The 17,714-nt window shown below is 41.7% G+C and overlaps 1 long non-coding RNA gene across 1 annotated transcript; it reads right to left on the minus strand.

The window, feature by feature from the left end:
- Nucleotides 1-9,402: 9,402 nt before the first annotated feature.
- LOC122900183 lies at nucleotides 9,403-12,025 on the minus strand. Its single transcript, XR_006383194.1, has 3 exons — nucleotides 11,877-12,025; nucleotides 9,804-9,880; nucleotides 9,403-9,623 (listed from the first exon to the last, which is right to left on the minus strand). It is a non-coding gene; the product is annotated as an uncharacterized LOC122900183 (long non-coding RNA).
- Between the last annotated feature and the right edge of the window lie 5,689 nt (nucleotides 12,026-17,714).

The raw sequence follows: 17,714 nt of genomic DNA on the forward strand, positions 1-17,714 counted from the left end.
AGCAGGCTCCCTGCGGAACAAGAAGCCCAATGCGGGACTCGATCCCAGGACCCTGGGATCATATACCTGAGCTGAAGGCAGAGGCATAACCAACGGAGCCACCCAGGTGCCCCCAACATAGATTTTTCTAAACTATGTTTTTTGGAAGATATAGCATATGTGTAAGTGTTATTATATATTTAATTTAAATAACAATGGTACATAGTAATGGTAATTTAAATAAAAATAATAAAACGGGTAGGCATGTTCCCTCCACCCATTTTAAGAAATAGAACATCAGGAACACCAACAATAGTGCTCCTCAAATACAGACTCCCCCTCCCACCCCCGGGTACATAAGGACTTTCTAGAATACATAAGCACCAGGAAGTCTTCTGCTAGACGCCCAAATTCCATACGTACTCGGCCTAAAGCCAATTCACCTAAGAACTCTTGAGTTCACATGATCCTTCCACTCGACCAGAGCATCCTTGCAATTCTCACAGCGGTCCACCATCTCCAGATGGCCAGGTCTCCTGAAGCACTAAGGGTAGAGTAAACCCACAGAGCTTTCTTTGTTTCCCATTACATATATGTTTCTGTTAAGAGTAAAGCACGGGATTTAGAATCAAATATTTCGGTTCCTGTGGAGTTGTTCTGAAATCAGATCGACGGTGATAAGGTTGGACAGTAGGCAACGAGGATATTCTCCTCTTCCTTCCCTCCTTCCTTCCTTTTCGAAGAATGGGGGAAACATCCCGGGAGCCCAAAAACAAAGAGAACATGGACAAGAAATATCCAACACTCAAAACTTGGCTCTCCCCACCCCTGCCCTGAATTTTAAAAATAAGCATTTATTTTCAGCTATTCTCAATACTCTCTCGTAGGGTGTGTCATTTGCTGGAAATAAAAACATCTTGATCAGCTAAAGAAGCAGAATGATTCTGGTTCTTTTCAATGTAACGGAGAGGTTTTCTGGGACTGCCAACATTTTCAAGATAACTTCGGGTAACACCCAAAGATAAAACTTCTATGTAATTTCATTCCATTTTCATATGTGGCACTCAATGGGATAATTAAAACCTATTTTAACAATTATATTATGAATTTTTTTGTAATTACTGAGATTCTTCCTCTTACTTCACCTTATAAAATGCTTATAATTTTCTATCTCCTTTTTTTTTTTTTTTAGCAATCTCTGTACCCAACAGAGGGCTCGAACTCACAATCCTGAGATCAAGAGTCACATGTTCCACCAACTGAGCCAGCCAGGCATCCTCTATTTTCTATTAAAAATTTTTTTAAAATAAACTAAGTGCTAGTACTACCAGTTCTTACTAGTAGAAATATTTCTCTTCATTAAAAGCATAGAAATAAGATAATGACACTTATAAAGAGATGTATTTCTAGTAAATTTTACTTTTTATATTAAGTTATTTATCAATATTTATAATATATTTGAGTTTGATCAAGTATTTAGTAATACTTATAAAAGATAACTTCATCTAGAAGAATTTTTTTTTTTATTTTTTAAGGATTTTATTTATTTATTTGAGAGAGAGGGCTTAAGTAGGGGGATCGGCCGGCAGAGGGAGAAGCAGACTCCCCACTGAGCTGGGAGCCTGATGCGGGGCCCGATCCCAGGACCCTGGGATCATGACCTGAGCTGAAGGCAAATGCTGAACCTACTGAGCCACCCAGACACTCAAAGGATTTTTTTTTTGGTTATAGCCCAATGATATCAGGAAATTAGATGAATGTCAAGAATTACATTTACATGCATCTTGTTTTGGAAAATTTGAAAGGGTAATCAGCAGAGGACTTTCAAGCATACATATTTATCAGGACAAAGATTTGTGCAGGAAGTGGAGTAGAAATATGATTCAAAGAGAAAAGAGGAAGATTTACATATTTTTTCATATTAAGAGCTTGTCCATGTGTGCTTTCAGTGGTTGGGTTGGTTGGTGACAGTATAAAATTATTACTGTTTTATAGTCTATTAAATACTTTTAAGAGCAAAATATAACAGTTTTACTTTAAAATGTCAATGTTTACAAGATGTTGGAAATTACATTTTTTTTCTACTTTTTCAACTTCGAATGGAATGGAATATATTTTTTTTTATTTAAAAGATTTTATTTATTTATCAGAGAGAGAGGGAGAGAGAGTGAGCACAGGCAGACAGAATGGCAGGCAGAGGCAGAGGGAGAAGCAGGCTCCCTGCCGAGCAAGGAGCCCGATGTGGGACTCGATCCCAGGACGCTGGGATCATGACCAGAGCTGAAGGCAGCTGCTTAACCAACTGAGCCACCCAGGCGTCCCTGGAATGGAATATTTTTGATGTTAACTTTAAAACATAGGAGCAAATGTATGTTTTTTTCAAAATTCTTTTTTTAAAAAGTGCATAAAACATTTGAAAGTCAGTGTCTTAAGTGGGTACCCCTTCTCAGTGCATCACAGCTGCACAAAGGGAACAATTATTTGAATTTTATTTTTTTAGTTTTATAGTTTTATTTTTTTTTTAATGAGTACAGTTGACCCGCAATATTACATTAGCCTCAGGGGTACAACAGTTGATTCAACAACTCTATATGTTTTCTGTTGCACTTGTGAATTTTTTCTTTTTTTACCTTACATGTCCTGTTTGCTGCAATGTACTCTTTTTTTTTTTTAAGATTTTATTTATTTATTTGACAGACAGAGATCACAAGCAGGCAGAGAGTCAGACAGAGAGAGGAAGGGAAGCAGGCTCCCCACTGAGCAGCAGTGAGCCCGATGCGGGACTTGATCCCAGGACCTTGAGACCATGACCTGAGCCGAAGGCAGAGGCTTAACCCACTGAGCCACCGAGGCGGCCCTGCAATGTACTCTTGAAATTGATTTATCATCTTACCTATGGCAACCTTTTGAATTTTTATGGTTATTGTATTTGCATAGAGCTTCTTTTGAGTTTTCTTTCTTCCTTTCTTTTTTTCTTTTTTTTTTTTTGTTATTTATTTGACAGAGAGAGGTCACAAGTAGGCAGAGAGGCAGGCAGAGAGAGAGAAGAAGAAGCAGGCTCCCCGCCAAGCAGAGAGCCCAATGCGGGGCTCAATTCCAGGACCCTGAGATCATGACCTGAGCCAAAGGCAGAGGCTTTAACCCACTGAGCCACCCAGGTGCCCTCTTTTGAGTTTTCTATGTAGAAAATCAGCATCTTCTTTTAAACGTTACAGTTTATTTCTTCCTTTCTCATTGTTCTATTTCCATTTCTTATTGTCATCCTATTGAGTGTGTTAGAACCTCCCAGTACTTTCATATGGAGTTTGGTAAGATAGAGTCCTTCCCCAAGAAGTGCTTTTTGGGGGGAAGCTAACCCACCAATATGATACAGTATGACAGGCCATAGGGGTAGTTTATATAAAGTGTATGGAACCAAAATAAGGCCACTTTTAATTCCTTGGATGACAGAGATCAAGTCCTGCCATGTGCTTAGCACTGTAGCTTAAAAGTATAAATTAATATGTTGCTAATCTCAGTCAATTATATAAATTTACAAAGTCTTCAGACAAGTAGGAAGGTTCTCTGCTCAGCAGGGAACCTGCTTCCCTCTCTCTCTCTGCCTGCCTACTTGTGATTTCTCTCTCTGTGTCAAATAAATAAATAAAATCTTAACAACAATGACAAAAAAAGTAGAACATTGTTTTTGAAATAACTTTAAAAAATCAACAACACTTTCATTCGCACATCCGTTGAATATATAACACTCTTCTCCAACATTGTCTCAGACCATACAGATATAAGGATGACCAGACAAACACAGTCTGCTCTCAGTTATTAACTGGAGGAGGGGGAGGAACTCTGTTTAATCAGTGAAAACACTTTCATGTCTGTGGGTTTTTCTAAGAAAATAACCAACGTATGGGGCTCATTTGTAACCCATGGATAGACATGGGAGAAAGAGCATATTGTCTAAAAATTTTGCTCATATTGAGTTAAAATCTACCTTTCTGAAACTCTTTTTAAAAATAAAGATTATAGGGACGCCTGGGTGGCTCAGTTGGTTGGACGACTGCCTTCGGCTCAGGGCGTGATCCTGGAGTCCCGGGATCGAGTCCCACATCAGGCTCCCAGCTCCATGGGGACTCTGCTTCGCTCTCTGACCTTCTCCTCGCTCATGCTCTCTCTCACTGTCTCTCTCTCTCAAATAAATAAATAAAATCTTTAAAAAAAAATAAATAAAGATTATAGGGGCGACTGGGTGGCTCAGTGGGTTAAGCCGCTGCCTTCAGCTCAGGTCATGATCTCAGGGTCCTGGGATCGAGTCCCACGTCGGGCTCTCTGCTCAGCAGGGAGCCTGCTTCCCTCTCTCTCTCTCTCTGCCTGCCTCTCTGTCTACTGTGATCTCTCTCTGTCAAATAAATAAATAAAATCTTTAAAAAAAAATAAAGATTATATTTATTTATTTGACAGACAGAGATCACAAGTAGGCAGAGGGGCAGGCAGAGAGAGAGGGGGAAGCAGGCTCCCTGCTGAGCAATGCGGGGCTCGATCCCAAGACCCTGAGATCATGACCCGAGCCGAAGGCAGAGTCTTTTTTTTTTTTTTAAAGATTTTATTTATTTATTTGACAGACAGAGATCACAAGTAGACAGAGAGGCAGGCAGAGAGAAGGGGGGAAGCAGGCTCCCCACCGAGCAGAGAGCCCGATACGGGGCTTGATCCCAGGACACTGAGATCATGACCTGAGCCGAAGGCAGAGGCTTAACCACTGAGCCACCCAGGTGCCCCCGAAGGCAGAGTCTTCTCTGTTTCAGAAACCCTGCCTTTCTGAAACTCTTAACCACTATTTTTAGTTCTGTCAAAGAAAAGATAAAATAAATTTTCTTCTAATTGATAGCAGTTAAAAATCTGTATAAAGATCTCTTCTTTATTCCCCCCCCACCAAGTCTTCACTTTCTTGTCTAAACTTCCCTTTTTGAAAATGACTTATTTATTTATTTTAGGGGGAGAGAGAGAGCTTGTGCGGGCGAGCAGGGGGTAGGGGTACAAGGAGAGGGAGAGAGAGTTCCAAGCTGACTCCAAGCTAAGACTAGAGCCCAGTGGAGCAGGGCTCAATCTCAAGACCCCGAGATCACGACTGAACTGAAACCACGAGTTGGTCACTTAACTGACTAAGATACCCAGGTGCCTCTAAACTTCTTCTTCTTCTTTTTTTTTTTTTTAAAGGTAGACAGATGGGGAGTGGCAGAGGAAGAGAGAGAACCTTAAGCAGGCTCCACACTTAGCACAGAGCCTGACCTGGGGCTCTACCTCACAACCCTGAGATCATGACCTGGGCCAAAATCAAGAGTTTGGATGCTTAACTGATAGAGCCACCCAGGTGCCCATTTTGTCTAAACATCCATTCCTTCAATTATGGTACGATTTTAAGATCTCATCCTATCCTAGCCCCCCTCTCCTGAGACATGATACTTTGTCCCCATCTCTGTGAAAACCATTTCAGAAAACTGAAAATAACCTTCCAGATGAGAAATGACCAGTGCAGTGTAGATGGAAACTATCATCAGCTTTTTCTAGAAGTTAATTATATCTCTGCCATAAATGTACATTTAAAAGTAAATTTACATTATTTCATTTGGTTCCTCAGTGTAGAACAGAGACCTAATGTTACCTATTTCAGGAAATCAGATTTCAACTGAATATGAGTTAAGAATTTCTACCAAGATCCTTTTCCACACAAATAGCTGCTAGGCCTGTCTCTCAATCCTTTATCAATTGACTTTTTGATCAAGTTTTCATTGTTTCTTTCTGTTGCAAGTGACAGACATCCCATTTCAAGTATTCTTGCCCAATTGAAACAAACAAACAAAAAACAGGACAGAGATTCACTGTGTCACATAACTAACTAGTCAGATAACTGAAAAGTCTAAGAGTATTCACAATGTTTTCAGGACAGGTCTTCTGCCATATCCAGGCTTTGTGTTTCTCTAGAATGGCCCCATTCTTATGCAGTGCTCCCCTTAAGATGGGAAGATGGCTGCCTGCAGTTCAGGCCAAAAGTCTTACCCTCTCAGTAACCAGTGTCTGTCCTTTTAACAGGACAGGAATCCCAGGACTGAGTCTCACTGGCCCACCTCAGGATGGGGCACTTGGTCTACCCTGAACCAAGCAAGGAATGCACCACTCTGATTGGCCAGGCCCGTACCAGGTGCCTATCCCGGAGCTGGGATCGAATTCACTCCATCCTCCTTCAGCTGAAAGTTGAAGGTGAAGTAAAGGAAGAACGCTGGGAAGGAGTACCTTCCCAAGGAAAAAAAAAATAGTGTTCTCTTATCAAAAGAAGAGGCAATGGATATCAGACTTTTTTTGGTTTAGGATTCTATTTATTTATTTGAGAGAGAGAGAACATGAGAGAGGGAACACAAGCAGGGGGCATAGGAGAGGGAGAAGCAGGCTTTCTGCCAAGCAGGGAGCCTGATGCAGGGCTCCATCTCAGGATCCTGGGATCATGACCTGAGCCAAAGGCAGACACTGAATGACTGAGCCACCCAGGAGCTCCTGGATATCAGACTTTTAATAAAAACAAATGCCTGGGGCATCTGGGTGGCTCAGGTGGTTAGGCGACTGCCTTCTGCTCAGGTCATGATCCTAGAGTCCCAGCATGGAGTCCCGCATCAGGGTCCCCGCTCAGCGGAGAGTCTACTTCTCCCTTTGTCCTCCCCCACCTTGTGCACGCTGGCTCTCACACACAAATAAATAAATAAAATCTTTTTAAAAAATGCCCACTCGAGGGGCGCCTGGGTGGCTCAGTGGATTAAGCCGCTGCCTTCGGCTCAGGTCATGATCTCAGGGTCCTGGGATCGAGCCCCACATCGGGCTCTCTGCTCAGCGGGGAGCCTGCTTCCCCCTCTGTCTCTGCCTGCCTTTCTGCCTACTTGTGATCTCTCTCTCTGTCAAAAAAAAAAAAAATGCCCACTCGAGCTCTAAATTTCAGATATATTTATGTCTATTAAATTGAACCCATTTTTCTCATTCTAATGTTGATGTCCTCACCAGCTAGCTGCCCTGGTTTGGTTTCCTCAACCCCTTTGAGCTAATTTACTAATTGTAAAATGGAGGAGTGAAGGATGTGAAGTAATCATTAAAGCTCCGTGCCCCTCTTAACTTCCCTCATTTCGTGATACACATGTTAAGTGAATGGAGGAAAAGGAAACATTAAAATGTAGTCTCCGATGAAAGCAATGACAAAATTAAAATTCCTGTGGCTATAAGGTTTATCAAGTATGCTGGGTCCCTGGCAATCCCTAAATTAAATTCTAAAAATCTTCATTGAGTGCCTATTATCAATTAATCAGCAAGTTCTCCTCTAAATGGAAAAAGGTTCTTGGGATGTATTTAAGTCAGCAACTCTGATTTCATAATTGCAAATGATCACACCAAAAGGGGTAGAGGTTGGATGTGGGGGGTTTAAAGAAAGAGTTTCAATTGCAGGCTCTGTTTAACTCAGATTTTTAAAAAAGATATTCAGGGAAGGAAGGAAGTAACCAAGCACAAACGAAATATAACATTGACCTATAAGAAATAACAGGAAGTCCAAAATCCAGAATGATTTGAGGCCTGCCATGTGAGATACGGCATGGGGGAGAGAAGGAAAACCCGGGCGTTTGCATGCAGACAGAACTGGAGGCAAAGACCACCTCTATACCCACTATTGGTTGGTTTTAGGACTTTGAGTGACTGGCCAAGCAATCTAAGTCCTTATCTGTAAATGGTTATAACGATTTTTTTTCTCAAGAGAATGGGATTATATCAGACAAAGCCGCTCTCAACAGATTCCCCTTCTTCATCCAACAGGCCTGACCTTACGAATATTTCTATGAGTCACTTGTCAAAATCATGGGGACGTTCACAAACGATATGAAACAGAAGGAATAGGAATTGGAGGAAAGTTGGAGGTCAGAAAGGTTTCCCAACCCTTGCTCTGTGATCTTTGGCATTTGTGAAATATTTGAATCTGTTTCCCCACTTAATAAATTAAGAAGATCCTATTTGCCTATCTCATAGAGTACTGTGAAGAGCAAATTAGATCACTTTTGTGGAAGCGTCTCTAAATGGATAAGCATCGTTGTATAAGTCAGTGGTCACTCAAGGGTCCCACCATGGGATGTACAGTGATACCCAGCATGCAGGGCTGCATTTAAGGGAAACCATTCCCTTCAGACACACCAGGGATCTGTATGTCTAGTGCAACATTATTCTGACAGGTGGCAACAAAGCTTCCAGGACTACAAAATCGATACATTGTAATAATTTTCCAACAGAGGAAAGCAAAGGGCCTTGAAAAGAGGTAGTCTCTTTTCTGACTTGCACAAAGCACTTCAGAGTCTAGCAGTGCCCACATGGCTATTTGTTCCCATTAACTCCAAAGACAGAATAAAACTAGTACGTAGAACCTGGGGAGAACAGTGCAACAACAATCACAAGGAAAACAAAAATAGTGGAGTGAGCTCCCTGTCACTCAGGGTATTCAAGAAAAGGCTGACTCACTATGAATGAAGGATCTATCAGAAACCCTTAGAGGGCACATGGGTGGCTCAGTTGGTTCAGCCTCCAGCTCTTGATTTTGGCTCATGTCATGATCTCAGTGTCTTGAATTCGAGCCCCGTATCTGGCTTCGTGCTCAGTGGGGAGTCTGCTTCTTGCCTTCTCCCTCTCCCTCTGCCCCTCACCCCTGCTCACGCTGCATGCTCTTTCTCTCTCAAATAAATAAATATTTTTAAAAAAGAAATCCCTCGTTCAAGTTAGAAATGATTTCTGCAGGAAAGAGAATTAACATTCACCAAGCATCAGCTACGTGTAGGTATTTTGCCAGAGGTACACATATTGTTATCTCCCAGAATCCTAATAGAAGTCCTTCAAAGCGTGTGTCATTCTACCTGCTCCGAAGATGAGAAGGTCACGTAGCCTGGCAAAATCCATACAAAGCTTAAAGGCAGCAGAAAGGAAACTGCCAGGCTCTATTATAGTTTTCTATTGTGGCAGTAACAGATTACCCTAAGCTTTGCAGCTTTAAACACCAGATTTGTTTTTCAAAGATTTTATTTTATTTTATTTTATTTTGAGAAAGAGAAGGAGAGAGCGAGCGAGAAAGAGAGTGAGCAGGACCAGGGGAGGAGTAGAAGTAGAAACTTTCTATCTTACAATACTGGTATTCCAAAGTCCAAAATGAGTTTCACCAGGCTGAAAAGAGAGTATCAGCAGGGCAGCATTCCTCTCTGGAGTCTCTAGAAAAATCTATCCTCTTGCCTTTTTTTTTTTTAATTTTTAAATTTTTTATTTTTTTAATTTTTTATTTTTTAAAATTTTAAATTATTTATTTAATTTTTAAAACTTTTTTATTTTATCTTTTTTTTTTTTTTTTTACTTTTTTTTATATCCTCTTCCCTCTTCCATCTTCTAGAAGCTGCCCACATTGGCCACGGTCTGTGGGTGCCCACTGTCTTCAAAGCCGGCCATAACTGGTCAAGTCTTTTTCATATCACAACACTTTGTCACGGATGCTTCTGACTCTGTACTTCAAAGGAGCCCCATGATTCTCTTGAGCCCACGTGGATAACAGACTCTCGGGTCAGCTGATGAACATCCTTACTTCCACCTGCAACCTTAATTCACAGGCTTCGGGGATTAGGATGTGGCCAGTCTTTGGGGAAGCCATTATTCTACCCACACAGACTCCGAATCCCACGCTCTTTCTTTTCTCATGTGTTTTCCTGCTGCCTCTCTGACATCTCCCTCAATTCTTTTTAAGTAAACTCTACCCACAATGTGGAGCTTGAACTCACCACCTCGAGATCCAGAGTCACGAGCTCCACCGACTAAGCCAGCCAGCGGTCCCCATCCTTCTCAGTTCTCAATGAAGCTGATGGCCAATGTGGGGGGAAAACAGAAGACACGGTTCCCACCGGTCAGCAGGTCCCAGTGAACTTGGAGCAAGACTGACTCACACAAAGTACAACAGCCTCTCTGGGGGACAAAGCCCCGAACAGCAGCCCAGCTCTAAGTCACCTTGCAAAACCTCGGATTCTTAGTTCTGTCACGGCTCTGCTCACAGAAGCACTTTCTAAATTCCTTGCGTGCAAATGAGGAGGGCATGGAACTGACTGGGGTCTGGGCAGTGACTGTCCCAAAGGCAGGGGAAGAAGGGGCTTGGCTGAGGAAGGGGCAAGGGGACAGTGGGACAAGGGAGGCAGTGAGGACTGAGGGGCAGGAGGGCAGGGGGTTGACAAGAGAGACTAAGGCAGGAGCAGAGAGGCCGCAACAGGTAGGTCAGGGGAAGAATCATTTCTTAGTAAAGACGCCTCATGGGCTGTCCAGAACCTAGAAGGTTCCTCATGCAATTTCCGACGAAAAGCTGGACCCCAGAATGCTTCTGTCTCATTCACTGGGAGAATGGCAAGACCAGGAAAGGGACCTGAAGCGGTCAGTCACCTTCTCAGCGAAGTCAGAAGTCCAAGAGGAGGACAGCTGTGGCTGCCGACAGAACAGAGAACGTTCCGAGGGAGAGGCCCCTGGAAAGAACCGACAGCTGGGAGAGCCTCCCTGCACCGTCCTTGCAAGCGAGCACCAACCATCGAAGAGGCCGTATTGCAACACACAGCGGAGATGCCCAAAGCCACAGGACGCCCGCGACATACTGTCGCAGTGTGTCGCTCTAATGAAAGATTTGGGAACAAGGCACAGTCAACAGAAGCAAATGCAAACGTGTGGTGACTTAGGGTGGTGTGACTTAGGAGAACTTCTAAATAAAATTTCAAAGACATTTTGCTTTCCAGACATTTTGGCCTACACCACCAGAGACCTCGTCAATCATCACATTTCTTTAAAAAGAGAACAAAACGCAGACTTGGGGGTCTTTGCATCAGACCTTCAGAATGGCTGGTGTTGGAGACTGGGAGTGAGCAAGGCTCTCCAGGGGCGGGACAGTGCTGGCAGGTGGCACAGTTTTCTTCCCTGTGCGAGAGACCACCAGCGGGGGAAGGTAATGAACTGAGCAAGGGGAAGAAAATGTCAAGAAAAAGACTTCCCCTTCCCGGTTCTGGGACCACCGCAGAAAGTAGCCTCAAGAAAAATATATGTAGTTGCAAACAAACATCTGGCTTCCCCAAACTATCTGTTTCCAGACCCAAACTTTGGTGGTGCCAGCTACCTGGTACGCTGTCGGAGATAGGAAAAGGACTAATTTGCTCAGAAATGGTCTTCTTTTGATAAGTCTGTCATTTTGGGGCACCTGGGTGGCTCAGTGGGTTAAAGCCTCTGCCTTCGGCTCAGGTCATGATCCCAGGGTTCTCGGATCGAGCCCCGCATCAGGCTCTCTGCTCAGTGGGGAGCCTGCTTCCCTCCTCTCTCTCTGCCTGCCTCTCTGCCTACTTGTGATCTCTGTCTGTCAAATAAGTAAATAAAATATTAAAAAAAAGGAAAAGTAATAAGTGTCATTTCTATAGCTATGTACGTATTAATCGCAGGGGGTAGATAGACTATAGATAGCATGTAAAGGAAGCATATATTCACTTAGTCCCTAACGACTGCTCTAAATTACAGGGAAATTGTGAGGAAAATAATAACATTGATGCTCACTGGATAAAGCTAAAAAGTTTTTCAGTTAAAAAAAAAAAAAGAAAGAAAGAGAAGTGAGGCACCTCGGTGGCTCAGTCAAGCTCCTGGCTCTTGATTTCGGCTCAGGTCATGGTCTCGGGGTCGTGAGAGGGAGCCCCCCATCCTGCTCCGTGCTCAGCCTGGAGGCTGCTTCTCTCCCTCTCCCTCTACAATACCCCTCCCCTCACTCACACACACCCACACACTCTTTAGGTTAAAAAAAAAAAAAAAAAAAGGAAAGAAAACAGCAACAAATACATTACCAGCTCTGCCACTATTGGTTTCATTTCAGATAAGCTTCTGAATGTGGCCCAGGTTCAAAATACCTGGTTGAGCTAACCCACCTTTCAAAATCCTTTAAACTTTCAACATTTCTTATCACGGTGCTCCTGGAGGAGGAAATGCTTTTACGTCCTTAACTCGAGCCACACCTGTCTAGAGAATGTTGCCTCTGAAGGTGCGGCCCAGACGGCACCTAAGTCTTCCGTGTGTTCCAGCCCAGTGAGAAGCCTGCGGCTGGAGAGCGATTCTTTCCATTCTCTGAGCTTCTGGACCAGTGGCGCAGCCCGCCCCCACCCCTCTGCGTGAGTCAGTCCGTGAAGCATCCGACTCTTAGTTTCTGCTCAGGTCAGGATCTCAGGGTGGGGAGATCAAGCCCCACGCTGGGCTCTGTGCTCAGCATGGGGTCTGCTGAAATTCTCTCTCCCCACTGCTCACTCTCTCGTGCTCTCTAAAATAAATAAATATTTTTTAAAAAATAGCTAAGTTGAACTACTGTTTCACACGTAGGCTACCACCTCCTTGGATGAGGATTCAAGAGAGACTTCGTAGCCATTAAGAAAGAGATTGTCATTTCTCATCCTTTCGCTTCTTTAAATTTCATTTCATGATCCACTTTTCTTAGAAGATCTCACCTATTCAAAATTTCAAGCCAACACTTCGATCCCACATTCCCCCCAAATAATTCTTGTTTAGCTGTGTCTAGCTTTAAACCAAAATTCATGACCTTGGCTGTACATCAGAATTTTCTGGTGGGGGGAGGGAGGAGGAGGTGGATTTTATAAATTACTGAGGTCAGGCTCTGTTGAAGGCCAATTAAATCAAAATTTCCTGAGATGATCCCCAGCAAGACACAGACACGCTTATGATAAAATTTATATGGAAAGGCAAAGAACCTTGGGGCGCCTGGGTGGATCAGTGGTTTAAGCCTCTGCCTTTGGCTCAGGTCATGATCTCAGGATCCTGGGATCGAGCCCCACATCAGGCTCTATGCTCAGCGGGGAGCCTGCTTCCCCCCTCTCCCCCGCCTGCCTCTCTGCCTACTTGCAATCTCTGTCAAATAAATAAATAAAATCTTTTAAAAAAAAAAAAGGCAAAGAACCTTGAATCACTAAGGCAATTTTGAAAAAGAATAAAGTGGAAGGAATCACTTCCACATGATACTAAAGTTTATATAGCTACAGTAATCAAGACAGTGGTAATGACAGAGGGATAGATACACAGACCAAGGGAACAGAAAAAAGGACCTAAAAAAGAGACCCACATAAATACGCCCAACTGATTCTTGACAAAGATCGAAGAAAAATTCCGTTGAGAAAGGATAGTCTTTCCAAGACATGGTGCTATAGCAATGGGACATGCATGGACAAGAAATAAATCTCAGATTAATCTCATACCTTATATAGAAACTGACTCAAGATGGATCACAGATGTAAATATAAAATATGAAACTGTATATCTTTTAGAAAAAAAAAAGAGAGAGAATGTCTTTAGGACCCAGGTCTTGGTAAAGAGTGCCTAGACTTGATGCCAAAAGCAGGATCCATAAAAGAATAATTGAAAAATTGGGTCTCATTAAAATTAAAAACTTTTCCTCTGCAAAAGACACTCAGGAGAACAAAAAGACAAGCTACACACAGAGAGAATATCTGCAAACCACATATCCAACAGAGGAAAATACCTAGAAAATATAAAGAAAACCTAGAAAACATAAAGAATTCTCAAAAACTCATGGTCAATTTAAAATTTAAATCTAACAATCCAATTTAAAAATGGACAAAAGTCACAAAGGGACATTTCTCCCAAGAGGATATACAGATGGTGAATAAGTACATGAAAATATGTTCGATATCATCAGTGATTAGGGAATTGCAAATTAAAACCAGGAATTATCACTACAGACCTATCAAAATGGTTAATATAAAAAAAAATAGTGACACCACCAAATGCTGGCAAGGATGGGGAGAAACTGGGCTATTCATAATTTGCTGGTGGGAAGGTAAAGCCACTCTGGAAAATAGTTTGACAGCTTCTTCTAAAATTAAACACACACTTGTCCTATGACCCAGCAATTCCACATTTGGTCATTTGTGCCACAGAAATGAAAATTAAGGTTCACACAAAAACCCATTACATGAATGTTCCCAGCAGCTTTATTCATAACAGCCGCAAAATGGAAACAACCCCAATACACCCCCGGTGGCTGGTTGGTTAAATAAGCTGTGGTACGTCCATACATGAACTACTGGGGAAGAAAGTGTTGTTACATGCAACGATTTCTATGAATCTCAAGGGAATTAGGCTAAGTGAAAAAAGCCAATCTCAAAATGTTACATACTGCAGACCGCACAATCCTCTTTACATCACAGTCTTGAAATACCAAATTACAGAAAGGCAGAACGGATTGCTGGTTGCCAGGTGTTGGGGGGGCGGAGAGGGCATGGGCGAGGCTCGTGGGGAGGGCACCCCTGAGTGTGGTGGTAATCACATGAATCTACACGTGATAAAACTGCCTAGACACACACACCTGCAAGCATGGGTAAAAGTGATAAAATCTGAATAAACGTGGGGCACCTGGGGGCTCAGTCAGGTAAGCGTCTGCCTTCAGCTCAGGTCATGATCCCAGGGTCCTGAGATGGAGTCCGGCATTGGGCTCCCTGCTCCGTGGGGAACTTACTTCTCCCTCTGCCTCTCTCTCTCTCGAAATACATAAATAAATAAATAAATAAATAAATAAATAAATAAATAAATCTGAATAAACTCAGCAGAGTGTCATTTTCTTGGAAGTGACATTATTCTATGGTTATACAAGCTTATCATGGGGAGAAACAAGGCAAAGGCTGCATGGGACCTCCATGTACCTTTTTTTTTTTTTTTTTTGCAATTATTTCAAAGTAAAACTTTGAATCAAGAAATAAATAAAAATACACTAATAAAATAGTGATGACCTGGGCCCTATTCCAGACCAATCAGATACAAATCTCCTGGGGTAGGACAGGATGTCAAGATTTTTTAAACCCTTTCCAGATGATTCTAATGTGTGTTAGGGTTGAACCACTGTTTCAACCAAGCATAGATTTCAAAGAATAGGTAAATTTAAAATATGATAACTTGCTTTGCTCAGGAGTCTTTGCTCTAAAATACAAAATTGATCGCAAGCAGTCTTTCAAATAGAGAGACCTGTAAAGCACTCAAGGAGTCCAATTTATGCATTACCTTTTAGGGGGATATATATATATATATATATATATTTTTTTTTTTTTTAATATATATAGTTCATGCCGAAGTCTGCGACCAGTGATAGGGAAGTACTACGATAGAGAAGAATAAGTAATTTTTAAATAGATATGTATCTGCAAGTGAGCGTTGTCCTTGGGGGTCGCCTTTGGAAGTATTATCATTAAGATGGCAGCACTCAAAAGAGTATTCGAAACTGTTTGTTATAAAGCTCCAGATCGTGCCCACCATTTGCAGAACCTGGAGCAACAGTGCAAATTGAGACCCACACGCCATATGTCTAAATAATTAAGAGTTATAAATCACATTTACCGTGGAATAAAATGTCCCATTCTTCTCATTTGACAAATACACCATCATAATTTTTAAAAAAGATTTTATTTATTTATTTAACAGAGAGAGAGGTAGGCAGAGAAGCAGGCAGAGAGAGAGGGGGAAGAGGCTCCCCGCTGAGCAGAGAGTCTGATGTGGGGCTCGATCCCAGAACCCTGAGATCATGACCTGAGCCGAAGGCAGAGGCTTAATCCACTGAGCCACCCAAGGCGCCCCCAAATACACCATCATAATAAAAGAAAAAAAACAAAAAACAAAACAAAAACCTGTGTGTAAAGGCTTGGATTTTGTAAGATTGAAAGCAATATTATCAAAGGCAACAGAGCTTAATAACTATCTTATAAGCTTGGATATTTTTGCTGAGGGGTTGGCAAACTTGGATGAGTAAAAAAATGAAAACATATAATCTATAAATTATTTATTTCAGAAAACTTCTTTTTCCTTCCTATCAGTACATTGTACTAATCAAGATTTTCACATCGTTTGTGTTCTAGTGATGGAATGATTGGAAAGACGAAAAAAATGAAGTGAATTTGTAATCAAAGTATATATCATTTAAATGCGCTTTCATGAAAATGTAAATTAAAGTAACAGTTAAAAATTTTAAAGGTAAAATTTATATATATATGTATGTATACGTATATACATATATACATATATATATATATATATATATACACTTTCCAGAGAAGTCATTTTTTTCCCACGCTTTTAAAATCACCTTTTGATATGAATGGTAGATTACAAACTATAATTAGTGAAGACTAAAATTCGAAACAAATATTTGAAATTAAAATTCTTTATTTTTTGAAAGTTCCATTGAACATTATTAAATATTTATAAAAATACCGTTTTTCACAATTTTAGTCTTCAGTGTCCATTTGTAGTTACTACAAAGAATTATGATCACACTTCATATGTGTTACATGTAGACCTACTTAGATAATTAAAAGTAACATGAATTGTTTCATATTTAATGTTGCCAATTGTACCATGTACAATTTTTGTGAACTGCCACTTCAGTCACAAATTGTAACATGAAGAGAAGGGAGAAATGAGGCGTGGACACTAACTGGGAAGTGACAGTTCCTGAAGTCAGAAGCTATTGCATTCTGCACTCCAAGAAAACGTATTTAACCAGTTTATTAATCTATCTCTTCTCTTATAAGCACATCTACTGTTCCACCCAACTGGTTCCCTGAAGCAGTGTGGGCAGAAGCACTGGTATATACCTTTTGCTTCAAAGACATCAAATGTATTGTATAGAAACTGCCACGAAGTAGTTCCCCGGGGCCTGAATGGTATAAATGACAAGGACAGATGTTTCAAGGATAAGAGTTTCACTGCATCAGCGCTGAGCACTGAACCCTGAGTGATAGAGATTCCATGTGCTTGTTCTTTTTTTTTTTTTTTTAAGATTTTATTAATTTATTTGAGAAGAGAGAAAGTGAGAGCATGGGCAAAGGAAGGGAGAAGGAGAAGCAGATTCCCTGCTGAGCAGGGAGCCTGACCTGGGGCTCGATCCCAGGACCTTGAGATCATGACCTGAGCCAAAAACGGACGCTTAACCCACTGAGCCACCCAGGCGCCCCTGTTCTTACTTTTAGTGTATGTGTGGTATCTGCAGGGCCCTCTAAATCATGGGCCCCATATCGGGGCTCCGCTTCCCCAGGACGGAGGGCATTATGACACACATAGCATCATGTAAGCCTCATTTTATTGTTTCTATCTCAACTGTGCATGTGACCCATTTGATTACCAGTTTAATTTACCATTCTGGGCTCAAACTCATTTTCATTCTAAAAACTAGGCCTGCTCACGAGCGATGGTCTTTTACAATTGAAAAGATTTCCAAACAATTTGCCAGAGACTCAAAAGGAGAATCTAAAACAATTTGAACAAGTGACTACATCCTGGAATACTGGTGCAGAGTCTCAAAGCAAAGCATGACAATTAAAATGCTGATTTATGTATTACACACCACATGCGTCATTTAAAAAAGAAAGAAAGAAAGAAAACGGGGTGCCTGAGTGACTCAGTGGGTTAAGCTTCTACCTTCAGCTCAGGTTAAGATCTCAGGGTCCTGGGATCAAGCCCCGCATCGTGCTCTCTGCTCAGCAGGGATCCTGCTTCCTCTACCCCCTCTGCCTGCTTCTCTGCCTGCTTGTGATCTCTGTCTCTACCAAATAAATAAATAAAATCTTTAAAACAACAAAAACACTATCTTGAAAGCTCACGAGTGCCTGGCTACC

This window comes from Neovison vison, chromosome 1 (genome assembly GCF_020171115.1).
Source record: "Neovison vison isolate M4711 chromosome 1, ASM_NN_V1, whole genome shotgun sequence".
In the NCBI taxonomy this organism is placed as follows: Eukaryota; Metazoa; Chordata; class Mammalia; order Carnivora; family Mustelidae; genus Neogale; species Neogale vison.